This window comes from Saccopteryx bilineata, chromosome 10, assembly GCF_036850765.1.
Source record: "Saccopteryx bilineata isolate mSacBil1 chromosome 10, mSacBil1_pri_phased_curated, whole genome shotgun sequence".
NCBI classification, from domain to species: domain Eukaryota; kingdom Metazoa; phylum Chordata; class Mammalia; order Chiroptera; family Emballonuridae; genus Saccopteryx; species Saccopteryx bilineata.
In genome coordinates this window covers 66,830,049-66,840,461 of record NC_089499.1, presented here as the reverse complement: position 1 = coordinate 66,840,461, position 10,413 = coordinate 66,830,049, and the positions used below count along the sequence as shown (strand labels likewise).

The 10,413-nt window shown below is 34.7% G+C and overlaps 1 non-coding gene across 1 annotated transcript; it reads right to left on the bottom strand.

Moving 5' to 3' along the window:
* Nucleotides 1-9,936: 9,936 nt before the first annotated feature.
* On the bottom strand, nt 9,937-10,058 carry LOC136314859 (small nucleolar RNA SNORA26). Its single transcript, XR_010727431.1, has one exon. It is a non-coding gene; the product is annotated as a small nucleolar RNA SNORA26 (small nucleolar RNA).
* Nucleotides 10,059-10,413: the final 355 nt, after the last annotated feature.

Sequence of the window (10,413 nt, the reverse complement as noted above, 5' to 3'; positions counted from 1 at the left end):
ATAAAGATCATTTTGCTTTTTGGGACAATTACAGATTCTGCCAATTAGAGTCCCTAACAGTTTGGGCCAGAACTTCTTTAGAAGCAAGAATTTTTATGTATACCAAAATCTGCTCCTGACATTGTGTGGGTCACATGAAAATTTGGGGTTTTGATGCTTCACACTTCAGTCATTAAAATGAAAAGGAAATAAATCAGGTGCTTTCCAATATAGGGGAATGTGGCATCATGAGTAGTAGTCAGCTAAGAAGGTAACTGAATTTTCAGTTTCTATCTAAATATTTTTGTTTTTTTTAATAAACAGATAAATTCTAAGAGATATAGCTCAGATTATCTTCCTCAAACATCAGATGTAAAAGAAAATAAATTAAATAAATGTTCTTTTTAAGGTTATTACTTTTAAATTTTTTGATATGTCATTGAATCTAAGATGCATTGACTGTATAATGCACTACTATTTTATGTACTAAAGTGAATTGTAATTGTAAGTCTAATTTCAATTTTGAGAAAGGTAGAAAAAATGTATCTTAGAATTAATGAAATTTGATAATCACAAGTGACACATATTGGAAAAAGCAAACAGCACACATCTATGTAGGCATGATCTACTCCCAAACCTCTATAAATAGTTCTGCATCTCCATCTTTGTACATGATTTTTTCATTCAACAATATATTATGAGCCCTTACCCCAATTTTTAATGACTAAAATGTTATTCAGAAGTGTCCTTTTTTATTTTAAGTTAAGAGTTACAATCTGTGGCCTACACCCCATGTTTAAATATCAAGAAATCTTAGCCCTGGTCTGATAGCTCAGCTGGTTAGAGCACTGTCCTAGGCTGCCGGTTTGATCCCGGGTCAGGGCACACACAGGAACAGATCAAAGTTCTCTCTCTCTCTCTCTCTCTCTCTTGTTCTTCCTCCCTTCCTTTCTCATTAAAATCAATAAATTAAAACTTTAAAAAAATAAATAAAAAGAAATTTTATATACACTCCTGCTTTTCAGCTTCTTTCAACCATCAGGTGAGGCTGATGCTTTTGTGTGTGGACAGTTTCCAGCTCGGCAGTGCCTGGCCCCGTTGCAGCATGCATTCCCTTTTTTGTTTCCTGTGTTCTTCAGTTCCCTGTTCTGCACACAGCCTACATCTCTTATTTATAGCCCCGCCTGGCCTTCACTGGGAATTGGGTTTGCAACACCTACTTTAAACATCTGGAACAAAACTTCTTGCATTAGCATAGAAAGAGCTAGTCTTCCTCTCACCAATATTTAGATAACTGATTTAAAACTTCTTCAGTCCTCCAACTTCCTTAAAGCTACAATAGATGAGCTATCAGTTTCAGTTATGGTCCCAAGTATTTTTACTATTCTTTCTTATCATGTGTATTTCATTTGATTATCATAGATACAACTGCACTTTCATATTGGGATTTCTTCATTAAAGCTCATTTGTAATGATCTGCCATAGTTCATCCAAAATGGAAATGTTTCCTTTGTACCCTTAGTTACTCTAGCTTTGTCCCTGTAGTCCAACCTGATCACTGCTTTAATTGTTGCATCCCTAGAGTTTAGGAGCTGAACTTACTCTTTTTTCCCTACAATTTTTCTTGGTTGCCAAAGAACACTGTGGGAATGCTTGAGTGTACCTCAAAAATAGGAAGAGATCTAATGAGCCATTGGCTGATGTGGTTGATTCTCAAGAGTTGTAATTAATAAAGTAGATATTGATTAGTAACACTAAGCAGGATGTCACAGCTCTTCTTACTATTTTATCACTTGAACTTCTAATTATTTTATCACTTGAACAGATTTCTTGGAAAGGTTTTTTGTATGACCAATGTACCACTATTTTTTTTAAATCTGTGTATCTTACAAAATAGACAATAAAATAATTTAAATATAATTCTGTATCTAGAAGACATGCAGACACATTTCTATTCAGCTTCAAGCTTAATTTAATAAAGTGTGACTATTAAACAATTGCTATCATTAAGAATTTAGTACTAGTTTAGAGTACTAGTTTGCATACATTACAATTACATATAATCTATTCCTGTTCTCTCTCTCTCTCATAATGTCATGTCAGCTGTTGAAGCCAGCAAGTGTTGTTCCCCAGAGGGTTGAAAGGGTAGGACTGAAATGAATAACTTACATTAAGGGGCTGAACTACCTGGCATTATCTCTTCAAAACACCCATGTCTCTCAGGTAAAACTCTTCCTGTGGGGAGACATGAAAACATAGAGCTTCCCGAGGACCTTGCTGCTGCATTGTGTCCTCTGCAACATAAATTAGATGCTAAGATATATAAACCAGGAATTTTCCAGACTTACTTTTAAAGAAGTATGACATTTCCCAAGACTTTCATGACAGCAAAATTTTTTGGACTGTCACAAAGCTCAATACCAATAGAAAATTTCTGTATGCCATCTAAGAGAGTTGAGTAATGAGTAGTCAGAAACGAAGGCAATTGTGTAGATGCCAACTGGATGCATCTATAGTTCAAAACAATCCTTAAATCATTGCTTTCTTATGTAAGCCAAAGATTTAAGACATAAAACAATATTTTTCCACTTATTATATATCATGATCCTGATGACTATCTCTAAATTTCTGATTATAAAAAAATGCACATATAATATAGAAAAGTCTAAAAATATATAAAGAAATAGAAAATAAAGCTCCCATGATGCCAATATCCAAAGACAACTTCTATTAATATGTATATGTAAGTTCTGAGTGAGATGTATTGTTTTTTGTTTTGATGCATTTAAAAATTTTGAAATTATGTCATATATAAATATTACATCCTGCTCTTTTCAGTTAATTTATAACTGAATGTACAGCCAATCACTGGGAACTTTTTTTTTCATGTTCTGTTGCATGAAGTTTTAGAACTGTTTCTATATATTTCTGCATTGCTGATTCAAAATATGAAATCTGTTTTTTGGTGCATGCTCTAGTTTTTATGCAATTTTAATTTCTTTTTGTTACAGTTAATGGCATGCATTGGTTTTTAAATTGGAGTTAAAGGGCAATGACTCTTGGATTGAACATAACTACAAGGCAATTAATGTTTTACAAACATCACTTCTTTTACATAATTGTAGTTGTTTTTAAATGTAAAAAAATTATTAATTGAAAAAAACACCCTCTTATTTTGTTTTAAGATTGAATCATGGCTTCTTCCAGTAGGTGTAAATGTAAGAATAGTCCTGACACCTTCTGTTATATATGTGGCTGTTACACACTTCAACATCAAAGGCGCTATATTTCATCATTTGTGACACGTGCATATATTGCCTATTTTCAAGTTCCCCTTGGCGATCAAGACAAGAATTGGGCTCTTCATATTGTGTGTCATAATTGTGAGGAAATGCTTCATGACTAGACAAAAGGAAAATGCAAAGGAATGCCTTTTGGTATTCCCATGGTTTGGCGTGAATCTAAGGACCACAGCAGTGACTGTTATTTTTGTCTGATCCATACAAAGGGCATTGGCAAGAAAAAACGGCATATGATCACATATCCTAATATTCCTTCAGCAATATGACCTATTCCACACTCTGAGACACTCCCACTTCCAGTTTTCAATGATTTTATTTCTTCTAAGGACAAAGAAAGTGAACATGGTGATCAAGTGTATTTTGATAACATGCATGAGGAAATGGTTGTAGAATCTGAAGGGTCTTCTTCTGATGCCAAGCAGTCATTAATCCCTCAGCAGATTAGCCAACCCAAATTGAATGACTTAGTAAGAATGACATAAAAATTGTCCTCAACTTTCTGAAGTATAAGGAGCATAACTGGATCATTTGTGTGGATCTTAAAATGGTAAATTTTCTGCTAGAACAACAGAGAGGTTTCACGAAGTATCCTTGCTTTCTGTGTCTTGTGGGACAGCCGAGCTCAGGAAAAACACTGGACACAGAAGGAGTGGCTGAAATGTAAAGCTCTGGAAGTAGGGATGCAAAATATTGTGAATAAACCTGTAGTTAATCGAGACAGGATTATTTTCCCCCCACTTCACATCAAACTTGGCTTAATGAAGCAGTTTGTTCAGGATTTGAATAGAGAAAGTGAATGCTTTCAACATATTATTCCTGCTTTTCCTGCCTTGTCTTCCGAGAAGATAAAAGCAGGTGTATTCGATGGACCTCAAATTCGAACCCTCTTTCATGATGAAGAATTTGCCAGGAAGATGAATAAGGAGGAGAAAGCAGCATGGCAGTCTTTTGTGGCAGTTACAAAGAACTTCCTTGGCAACAAAAAAGCAGAAAACTATGAACTTCTGGTTCAAAGGATGCTGTTGGCTTTCCGCAACATTGGATGTAACATGAGTGTTAAGATTCACTTCCTGAGCAGTCACCTTGATAAATTTCCCGAAAATCTTGGAGCTGTTAGTGATGAGCAGACTACTGCTGGAGCATCAAACAAGATTGTCCTCAACAAGTACACAAACGCAAGAGCTACAAATGCAAATTTGTGCCTGAATAGAATTTAAACAAGTTTTGCACAAATTTTATGATTAAAATAAGTGTTTTAATATGTTCTATTTCAAAATTGTAGACAAATTCTGATGCAATCATATCTTTTAGTGTATTAGTGTTTTACTGCATTATATAAATTATTATATTTTTACAAAGATGATACCCAAGAAGACATTCTACTTCATTATGTTAAACTAAATGTTGAAAATTTTACAATAAGATGAAAACCTAAAATCTTGAATTGCAAAAAAACCTGTAGCTTACAGAGAAAAACTAATGTCAGATTTGAGATCAGCACAATCGAATTAGGTAAGAACACATGTTTTTGTGTATGCAACAAGAATTTTGTTCCCCATTGATATATATCAGAACTATTTCCCCTAGTTTGTTGAAAACTTCTGAAAGCATAATTTAATGGCATCATAGAGTCTACAGCCATACCACCCTGATTGCGCCCAATCCCATCTGTCTGGCATCATAGTGTGGCTGTTCATTGTGTCAACATAATAAAATTTGTTGAAACTACTGTTAGTCATTTAGTTTTTCATTTTTGCTATTATCAATAATTATTTTATGAAGCATTTGTGATGACTCTAGGTGAATGAAATAAGTGGATAAAAGGTATTAAATGTTTAAGACTCAACATATGTCAAATTGATGAAAGTATTTTTGCCATCTTACTTGCATTGAATGATTCCAATTTCAACCTAATCTCATTGGCATGAAGTAACCTTATTTTTTAAACATTTCTTTTAATAAGTAAAAAGGGTATCTCTATGTTGCTTGAAGGTGCATTTCCTTAATTATTGCTGAGAATAGATATTATTTCATGTAAGCATTTGCTTTTGTGGGAATTAATAAACTGCTACAAACAAGGGGGGCTCTTACACAGAAAACACTGTCTATACTATTTGAACATTAGTCTTACATTAAACTACGACTTTCAATTTATAAAGTGCTGCCATATATATAATTACCTCATCTGAGTCTTACAAAAACCTTTTAAGGTAAGAAAGAACAGATATTCACTCTCTATCTAAAACTGAGACAAGTGAGGCTCCAAGAAAATTAGTAATTAGACCAATTTAATCCAGTTAGCAAGCAGAAGAGGGATTTTTGTTTTGTTCTGCTTTATTTTTTTATTGAATCAGCAGGTTTTAATAAAAACTACTGCTTGCACAAGTAAGGTCCAGTTAAAGCAAAATGCAAGAAAACAAAGTAAGAATTATCATTTAGTGCCCATCACTTGTTTTCTAAAACAGAGTATAAGACATCAAGAAAAAAGCTGGTCCCATTTTTTACATGGTGTCTAAGATACTCCAATTTTAAACCAGAATATAATTGTCCAATAAAAGAGACAAGAAAAAAAAATGAGCTGGAAGTCTGTTTTACTGACTGTTGCCTCAGAAAGTGTTAACCTGAAGTACTAATGGGCTTAAACACCAACTGACAAGAAACATTTTAAAAGTACGCCAAGAACCGGTAATATTTATGAAGCAACACTTTTCAAGATACCACAAGCCAAGCACGTAGAGTGGTGAGTGTATATTCAGAATAAAAGTTTTGTTTCTCATTTATTATTACACAAAAGTGTTTACTAATTGCAAAAAGGTAACTACTTCTAAGTTACTGATCTAAAGGGTAAAAAGCAATAAAAAATCTGTAATGACTGAATACTCCATTTTAACTATATAAGCTTACAAAAAAATTGGATTTCAAACCCTTTATGCAGAGTTTTTCACTGAAAAATATTCACACAACTTTCAGAAAAAGAAATCTCTGAAAGTGTTATTTTAATTAATTTTATCAATTTTTATTGGTTATGCAATTTGTTAAGGTACAGTATAATTTTTAAGCCAATGGTATATGTATTTGCACGAAATGTGACCACCTGAAACTATTAATAAACATGTGAAACTTAGCAACTTGAGACATAGCTGTTGTGTTAGTTTAAGATTCTTGATTGCAAGCCATAGAAACTGATGCTGGTAATCTCAGGCAAAAAATAAATAAATAAATAAATTCACTGATGGGCTCTAAGGGGCTCACAAAATTAGTGTAAACTTGGAAGACCATTTTAGAATGTATACATGAATCTGTAACCCTCTGGTCCTACAGTAAAAACAAGAGAAAATATTCACATCAAAGGCTAATTAGACCTGTCCAGCACCCTTCATAAAAAATGACTCCAATATCTCCACATCCTGCATCACTCGTTGAGGCTTCTAAGACCAGAGGAGAGCCTCTGGTTGGAAAAATTGGTGTGCTTATTCCGTGGCAGGAGATGGAAGAGACCCATTCCATTTTTGTGATCAGCATCAGCTAGTCATGTCTAAAACTGTATATAATTTGGGTTTTTCCAAAAAAGGAAACAGTAAAATAAAGGGATTAAGGAACAGGAGGTTAAGGTGGGATTCTGCATTAAAAATATAGAAAGAAAAGGTCTCTAAAGTTATAAATGTTGAGACTAAAGCCCCTGCCCCACCTCATCACCACCAAGTGTGCTTCCTCCACTTGGCCAGCAAGAATCTTATCAATTGGAGATAGAAGATTCTTCAGGGAATCTGATGAATCCCAGAACAAAAGGCTTCTTGAACCTGGGTCCTCTGCATTCCAGTCTGACGCTCTATCCACTGCACCACCGCCTGGTCAGTCTCACTCTTAAAATATGAGCAGACAGGCAAAGATTGCCAGATATCTTAGCAATTCCTCCAACATGAAGAGCACTAAACTAAACATGCAAACAGAAATAAGCAAATCATTGGGAGCAAGAATATAAAAATTTTAAATTAAAAATATTATCATTAGCCTGACCAGTGGTAGTGCAGTAAATAGAGTGTTAACCTGGGATGCTGAGGTCCCAGGTTCAAAACCTTAAGGTCACCAGCCTAAGTGTGTGATCATCAATATTACCACAAGGTCGCTAGCATGAGCCCAAAGGTCGCTGGCTTGAGCAAGGAGTCACTGGCTCAGCTGGATTCCCCTGGTCAAACACGTATAAGAAGCAAGCAATGGAGAACTAAAGTATCACAACTACGAGCTTATGCTGCTTCTAATCTCTCTCCTTTCCTTTCTTTCTCCCTCTGTCTCTCTCGCTATAAATAAATTAATTAATTAATCTATCATTATATCAAAAAAGATAATATTAAATCTATAAAACAAAAAGGGAAATTTAGAGAAAAAACTAAAGTCTTAGGAATTAAAATTAAGATAGATGAAATAAAAATCTCAGTTGAAAGAATGTATTATAGAATTGATAAAAATTCCTCAGACATTGAGAAAATGCCTTTAAAATAATGTGCAAAGTCATGGAGCTGGAAAGTGGGAGGCAAAAGATAAAATAACTAGACAACCTTTCCAAGAAGTTCAACACCAAGTGGCCTTTGTAGAGATAAACATCGTGAGATTCCAAATTTTAAAACCCTACTAAGTTTCCAGTACAATGTACGAAATAGAATCACACCATAACATATGAGTACAAAATCACAGCATCCTACAGACTAAAAAAGGTTCTAAAAACTTCCAGAGATTAAATAAAATAGATCAAAACAAAGAGAAAAATCCAGAGTACCAGTGGATGTATCAAAAATAACTACGGTTGGCTCAGTGGATAGAGCGTCAGCCAAGAGTATGGATGTCCCAGGTTCGATTCTGAGTCAAGGCACACAGGAGAATTAATCATCTGCTTCTTTTCCTCTCCCACTCCCCTTTCTCTCCCTCTTCTCCTCCCATAGCCGGTGGCTCTGTTGGTCTGATTGTCGATCCGAGAGCTGAGACTAGCTCTGTTGATTCAAGCATCGGCCCCAGATGGGGGTTGCCAAGTGGATCCTGGTTGGGTCACATGTGAGAGTCTGTCTGTCTATCCTCCCTCCTCTCACTTAAAATAATAATAGTAATAATAACTATAATATACAATGAAATAATGTATCAAGAGGTAAAATAATATTCCTATTTTTTAAGCTTGCGATAAATACAAAAACAAATAGCTAGAAGAAGTAGTTGTCGTCTTGGGAAGAAGGTAAAGGCACATGGAAACTTTTCTAAAAATAGCATAACAGAAATTTTTTTAGGTATTTATATATAGAGAGAGATAGAGAAAATAAAGGCTAGGAATAAATTGGTAGTTCTCTAATGAGAGAGTTGATCCACTATTGTAGGACATATGCCTTGTACCAGAGATGAATTGGTGACTAATATGATTAAAGTGTTTGAAAATCAACTCACATTAGTTTAAACAAATAACACATTCACGTTCAAATTTGTTGACTCTCATAGCCAGAAAGGATACTGGATGGGTTAGCATATCAAAGGCAGGGTTGCAGGAATCCAGATTTCATGATTTTGCTTGCCCCTGAAGGCAAAGATGCTTCATGAGGCATACAAAAGAGCCATTGGAAGTTCTATATTTACATTTTCCACCTTAGCGATACAAGTGGAATGAAAGCTTCTTTATCCCAGTATTCTATTTGTATAGCAGTTTGGGTAGGACAGAACTCGGAGTGGCTGAGTGTGGGTCACTTGTCCTTTCCTGGCTAGATTTGGTAAAGGTGCTAGACATAGTATTGTGATTGAGTTTGTCTTTCCTTATGCCCCACTTCACATCTTCTTCCCCTAAATTTACTACAGCCAAGGCTGAAGTAAATAGTTTCAGTACTTTCACCTTCCACTACTCTGCTTCAACTGATTCAGGGTTTCTGGGATGCCTTCAGAAAATTTCCTGTTGCAAAACCTGGATGTGCAAGAAAGAAAGCAAACATCCCATGGGACAACTCTTGACCAATGGGATCTGGGAAACAGTGGTTAAGTGGTTTTCTCTTCTGTCCCTCAGGTTCTGCATGGCTCCTCAGAAGATACAACGGAATTAAATACCAGCTGCCTTCCACAGTGATCAACACAAGGACACACCCTTAAATTGCTATCACCCCTTATTTGTTGCTGCCGCCTCCTCCCACTCCTCTTCCCCTCTTTCCTGAGATCTGGCTATCATTCAGACTCCTGTTTAAGGTTCTGCTTTCTGGGGAGAATCCAGGCTAAGACCGAAATTTTCTCAAAGGTTATAGATGCCTTGTTAGACAAAATACATGTATCTACCTTACATGCCATGTGCCATGGATTTAGGCACATCATCAGTAGCTTCTGAATGTGTCAGTTCAAAAGGTATAAAATTTAGGCTTCAGCTTTGTAATTATTTATTGTCATATGGACTAAATTTCCAGTAAATTATAATTACATATAAGGCAGATTATTAAGTAGAAGACAAATTAGGCAAGCAAACATATGAAATGTTTTCATATACACTGCAAAGCAACAGAAATGGTTTAGAGTGATGGGAACCCCTTAGCTACTAGAAAATTTATGTGATTACTAGGAAACAAGCATGTAGAAGTAATTGTAAATATGGGTGTTAATTTATGCTACCTCATTAATGGCTGAGATATATTTTTTTTTTTTCAACTGTGACTCCAGACAGGATCCAAAGGCGAGTTTTATCCATCTCTTTTCTGGGTTTTATGGAGACTTACTTTACCCTCTGTGTTAGCCTCCTAAGGCACTGCGTCAGCCTTAAAGGGCTGAGTGATAGTTTTAAAATGAACATTTTTAGTTACACTCAGAGTCAATGAATAAAATAAAATATTTTATGTTTAAATGTTTTTAAAAAGAAATGATTTTGATTATTTTTAAAATTGTTGTTTTTCTTTAAATGATTTTAAAATTGTTTTTCTTTTTTAATTGCCTAAATAAATTCAATTTTGGTAGTTATTTTTTAAACATTCAGATTATACATGGATCAAATAATTTAGTCTTTATGCTTTTCCAAAAAAGTAGTATTAATATATTAATATGCAAATACATATCTTTGAAAAGGTATATGATGATTATTTTGAACGACTGTGCAATCATCATTCTTATTCTTTATATTATGTTATAG